The sequence below is a fragment of the Octodon degus genome, unplaced genomic scaffold, assembly GCF_000260255.1.
Source record: "Octodon degus isolate 3935 unplaced genomic scaffold, OctDeg1.0 scaffold00125, whole genome shotgun sequence".
NCBI lineage: Eukaryota > Metazoa > Chordata > Mammalia > Rodentia > Octodontidae > Octodon > Octodon degus.
In genome coordinates this window covers 2324375-2330725 of record NW_004524701.1, presented here as the reverse complement: position 1 = coordinate 2330725, position 6351 = coordinate 2324375, and positions in this window count along the sequence as shown.

Below are 6351 nucleotides of genomic sequence, written 5' to 3'. Positions count from 1 at the left end.
TATATTGTGTTTGCTAGCATTTCCCCAGGACAAAGGTTATCATTGCATATTGCAAATGCATACTTAGAAAAATAAAAATTTGAAGGAAAAAGATTTGGCTGGTCCTCAGCATCACACAGGTGTTAGCTCAAGTTCTTGCCCAAGAGAGTGACCTAAGGCAGGCCATGGGGAGGAGCAGTGTTTACACTATTCTCCAGGGCTGTGCAGGACTGGGCAGGTGGATGGGGGGCTGTGTGTAGGGCTCACTGCCTGGGGGGTCCCCTCAAGGCATCTCTGTCCCTTCCATCTCTGCCATCCTGATCCAACTAGAGCTCTTCTGATTCCTTGGACGAGGCAGGCTGACTGAGGCAGAGGGCAGAGTCTGGATAGTGGTTGTGGCTGTATCAATGCAAGTACAAGTGTTCTGCGGACTTGAATTTGGTCTATTGCATCTAGAGTGATGTGCAGGTAAGCAAGGAAGGGCTGGGTGGGGGGTGCACACCTGTAATCCCAGCATGCCAGGAGGTAGAGACAGGAGCATCGCAAGTTTAAGCCTGACGTGGGGAATTTAGCTACCAAGTGAGCTCCTGTATCAAAATAAAAGGGAGAAAAGAAAAAGAGCTGGGGATGTAGCTCAATGTGAAGGCCTTGGGTTCTATCTCTCATATACACAAAATTAGAAAAAAAAAAGGAAGAAAAAAAGAACCTCTAAAACTCCTATTAGTCACATTGTAAGCTATAAGACCCAAGATGTTCAAAGAGAAGAGAGAATTTATTGAGAATTTAAAGAAGAGATAATCATTAAGGAACATTAAATACTAGAATTAATATTTAAAATTATTGATTATTGTTGATTACTGAGTTTTTTTCAAAAGAACTCTATCAGTGTGAAAACAGAACATTTTTAGATCTTACAGCTTTACAAAGCTATTAAAATAAAATGGTAAGGGGTAGGTTTGGAGCTCAGGGCCCAGTGCTTGTATAACACTCAATACCATACACACATACACACATGTGTGTGCTTGTACCTGTACACACCTCAGAGGAAACACCAAAACAAAATGATGAGGTCTCAGAGAAAGGACAGGCACATCTATTTGATTGAATAAGTAGCCTATAAAAGGGAAAAATACACAATTGCTAGATTACACATTTTTTTCCTTATATCATCTTTTTTAAAAAAAATATTTAAGACCTTTATTAACAGGTATTTGCAGTTTGTTGACTTTTTTGAAAAAATCAAGTTGTAAACTTTTATTACAAATTAAAAATGAAGTTCTTAAAAATCTCAACTTGACCAGATAGGAAACAATTTAAAAACCTTTAAAGGTGTATTGAGAAAAACCAGGCTTTTTTTTTTAAAAAAACAAACAAAAAAACACATTTGTCATACCAAAAAGAGATGTCTTTTGGTAAAAATAATAAAAACCCCATGCTGCATAGATAATGCAGATAGTTCTAGTTATCTGGTCAACGGGCAAAAAGCAAGCACTTAAGGTCTTCAGTTCCAATCTTTTGGTCATTTCTTATTGCTGGAATTTCCTATTTGTTTCTTTCTTGCCGGCATTTACTCAGCCCCACCCTGCTCAGCCTCTGGAGCAGACGAATTCTCAGCTGGTGGATCGGCTGCTTTTGTCTCTTTGCCATCTTGTGGTTTAGGGTTTTCTGGGCGTCTGCCTCGGTAATTGTAGTTGCGACGGCACCGACGTTGAGGTGGCTGCTGACCTTGGTTCTCATCTCCTTGATTTTCCTTCATTGCCATCCTCTCTAGGCTGTCTTTGGCGAGGAGGGCCCCTGCGGAATCGTGGTCTATAACCTCGATCCATATTCTGCCTCCCTTGTCTACCTCGTTCTCCTGCACCCTGGCTGTCAGCACCCTCCATCACTTCTCCTTGCACAGGAGGGTTGGAGTACTGTGGCCGACGCCCCCAGGGTCTCCGGCATGTAGTGAGGTGGGAACCTTGGCCTGCAGTGGGGCCGGCGTGGCTGGGCCTGGCCCTCGGGAGCGCTCTCAATCCCTCATTCTTTTCCCCACTCTCACTATTCTGGTAATTCTGCTGGTAAGTGCGCGGAGGACACCTACGAGGTGGATAGCGTCTATGATGGCTACGGTCTGCTGCGTATTTACTGCCTTGAACTGGAGCTCCACCAGGGCCTGTAACATTTGCTGTCTCTGCACCCTTTTCTCCTTCAACAACACCAAACTCCGCAGTCTCTCCGTCTCCTACACTTGGGAGGTCCTTCACTGCGAAGGTCCCAAAAGCTTCGTTGCGATGACCTTTTTGTCCCCGCCGGCAGGCGCCGCCGCTGTGAGGCCGCCTGGGCCGCCGCTCCCTGCCCTGCTGCCGGTGGTGCCAGGCTAGGTGTCAGCAGCGCTGAGGGCGGGGGCTGCGGGCGGCGGCTGGGTCTCGGCTTCGCTGCTCACGGTCGCGGTGATCAAGTGACTGGGGCCGGCTGTGGCAGCTGCGGCTCCTCCCGGTGTGTGATGGCAACTAGGCAGGCGGCAGCGGTGGGGCTGCTCAGGGCTCTCTGGGGTCCGCTCTCCGCTCCCGCTACCGATCGAACTCCTTATTTCATCTTTAGGACATATAAATTTGCCATTTGTTTGTTTATTTATTTTGTGGTACTTGGGATTTGAATAGGGTCTTCATGCTGAGCTACATCTTCAGCCCTTCTATGTTTTGACACAGGATCTTCTTAAGCTGCTGAATTGCCCAGGCTTGGTTTAATCTTGTAGTCCTCCTGCCTCAGCCTCCCAACGTGCTGGGATGACAGGCAGACACCACCACACCTAGCTTATTCCACATAGCTTCCATCTCTTATTTCTCTACCCACTTGTCATCTGTCAGATTTATGCATATGTCATGTAGCTCTTCTTTGAGAGAACCACAACAAAGACATTGTAGAATAAAGCTAAAACCTGCCATAGGGAAAGAGTGGTAAGGGCTTTAGCAGGAGGCCATGCTGCCCCTGAGAAGGAAGGGGAAACCATGGAAAGCTGGGGCTGAGCTTCCTGACAGCCCACGGGAAAGGAGGGACAGGATCCGTCCACCCAGCACTAATAGAGTGGGAAGTATCTTACTGTCCCAGGAAGCAAAATGTCTTCTGGCAATCTGTCTCAGTTACTTTTCTCTCATCGCTGGGACAAAATACCCAACACTCAAAATTAAGGAAGGAAAGGTTTATTCAGCTCACAGGTTTTGGAGGTCTCAATCCATACTCACCTGGCTCCAGGGCAGAGAGGTACATGGCAGAGGGCAGCAGTTCATGGTGGTGGAAAACAGCAAAACAGGAAGAGCAAAAAGGGAGGAGCCATGGCGGTGGCAGCAGCAAACAAGCCCCTCTCCTTTTCTTATATAATATCCAGGTTATCTGACCCAGGGTGTGTGTAGCACTCACACCCATAATTCCGGCATTGGGTCAGGAATTAATCACGAACTCTAGAAGTCCCTCCATGACTACATAAGGCTTTAGGAGGACAACTAGATACAAACCATAACACAAGAGTTGGTGTTTTTAATTTAATTTTTTTGTTTAACTTTCCACTTTAATGGCTGAAGACACCACAAGATTCCAGCACTGTCATCCTCCCCTGTGTTCTTGACAGCTTGTGCATGAGGCTGAGCCATGCACTGTGGTTCCTGATGGAGGGTGGCAGCGTCAGGCAGCAGAGAGGGACTGCACCAGCATCCAGGACTGCCTTCTGCGGCTCCACATCTGTGGATGGGACTGTGCCATCTTCTTCCCCAGCAGACCCATCGTCCCATCCTATGGCCAGGTTCCAAGGTTTAGGAGCCAAGCTAACCTCCCCCTCCCTGGAGGCCTGCTGTGGAGCTGCTATTGGTTATCTTCCCCTGCCTGCTGGATTTGTTTGCTACACCTCATCCAATTTTCTTTTTCTTCTTTTTCCCCCACACCCAATTTTCTGCCCACTGCTACTCCCTTGATGCTGCCTGCTTCTTCAGCAGACTCCTTCTTGGGTTGCAAGCAGTGAAAATTCTGGGTTACAATGGGCATGACAGAGGGTTCTGATCACGTTGGCGGTCATCCTAGCGGAAGCTGTAACATCCCGAGTCGGGGCTTCAAGAAGCGCCTCTTCAGTCTCTGAGGGATAAAATTTAGTTTTCACATCCCATGCCTTGAGAGCCTGAAATCTGAAGAGTTTCTTAATGTACATGTTTTCTCCACCCCGAGCTATATAACTCCTGGCGCATACCCAATTGTGAACCCCTTTCTCTCGCTTGGTGCCTGCGACCTTGGTGCTACAACCAGGGTTCAGGCCAACCCCTGCGGCACTAGAGGTGGAAAGACTGAAATGCTGAGAACCTGGCTGGGGATCAGCTTTTACGAGCATGTTTTTTTACAGCTTGCTTACTGTCATTATGCACCGGGCAGAACTGGTAAAGGTCTCTCCACAAAATATTCACCCCAAATTTTGGGCTACAGTCAAAATTTCTTCCCACATTAGTTTCTGCACCACTTATGGGTAAAGGATCCTCTCTCCTCAGTGGGTCAGGAAATCTCAGTTTCAGTCTGTAAACCATCGAAGTGAGCACCCAGGAAGCCTTATGAGAGAGTTCTTACATGGATCCCCTGAGGGGATCCCAGGGCAGAAGGTGAACAATAATTCTGTTCTTTCTACAAGCTGTCCTGTAGAAAGAAATACACAAGATTAAGGCACAGTCTTTATCAACAAATAGTTGGGTAAAGGCTGTGGCTTAGCTGGGTGTGGCAGTGCACACCTGTAATCCCAGCACTCTTGAGGCTGAGACAGGAGGATCTTTACGAGTTCAAGACCAGCCTGGGCTACATAGTAAGTGCAAGACCAGCCTGAACTGCATAGTGAGACCCTGTATCAAAACCAAAAACAAACATGGTCTGCCTTAGGTTCTGTTTTACTAAAAGCAAGGGATGTAACAGAAGCTCATGGTTTTCTGAAGTGTCCTTGCTCCACATGGTGGCCTCACCTTCCCAGACTCTGCTGTCCATGCTGGGCATCCCTGTCCCTGGCAGGCTTTGGTACTATGCTCAGCTGTCTGGCGGGAAGGGTATTGATGCAGTAAGGGCTCCACTTAGTCAGTGCTAAGTTCTCAAGACAGGGATTGCCTGAGGCAGGGCTGACCTGATAGGTGAGCCTTCAACAGGAGTGGAGGGGCTGGGTACTGCCTCCATACTTAGGACCTTAGGGTAGACCCAGAACCTCAAAGACCTGGGAGGTTTCCTTTGGGGCCTGGGATGGACAGAGCTTCACACAGGCAGCTCATGGAGGCTCAGGCCTGTGGGCACTGCATTCTGCTCCTAAGTAACAGCAAGCCAAACCTTAGATGGTCCCACAGCCCCTGCTGATGCTGTGCATTTAGCTTTGTGAGACCCTGAAGAGAACCAGCAATACCATCACATATTTATTTTTTATTTAAAATTAAAAAGACGTGGCATTTATTTATAATGGAGTACTACTCTGTCATAAAGAAGGGTATACTTGAGTCTTCGGAGAATGAATATACTGTTTTTTTTTAAAAGATAGGGTTTCTGCCCTGTAGTTCAGGCTGGCTCTGGACTTTCTATGCAGCTCACACTGGCCTCAAACTCACAGCAATGCTTCTGCCTCAGCCTCCCGAGTGCTGGGATCACAGGTGTACATCACCATGCCCAGCCTGCATGCATTTTGAAACCATAATGTTAAGTGAAATAAATCGAACACACTTAGGTATCACATGATTTCTTTCTTTCTCTCTCTCCCTTTCTTTCTTTCTTTCTTTCTTTCTTTCTTTCTTTCTTTCTTTCTTTCTTTCTTTCTTTCTTTCTTTCTTTCTTCTTTCTTCTTTCTTCTTTCTTTCTCCTTTTTAAAATACTTTAAATCCAAAGTATAAAGAGGATTACACAAGGCAAATTGCAGGCAGTAGGAAGTAGGGAGACCCTTTTCAAGTAGAGCTATCTGTGTGGCCACACTCCATGGCAACGAGATCACTGGCCCCACCAGGGATGCCGTCAGGACCCCGCCGACGACCCCAGCCGAGAGCGAGGCAACAGCTCAGGGTCCCGACGGTACTGACGCTCAAGCAGGACCAGCTGAGTGCTGTGCCGGGGAGGAGGGGGGCTTTGTTAGCTTGAGCTGTGAAAGCTTTTCAACAAATGTCCTACCTTTTGAAATCAGGAAACTATGTATATCTGGCACAGGTAAGTGCAGCTATGACTTTCTTTAGAGACAGCTGGGATGGAGGAAAGGAGCAAAGAAGGAAAGGAAAAATTATGTGTGTGTGTGCACACAAAATAGCTGAGAAAACTCTGCTGCCAATTTCTATTAGTCCATTGGAAGGAGCACTTTGAGCTTACATTGTTTGATCAATTTTGATACCTGTATCTAGTAACCCA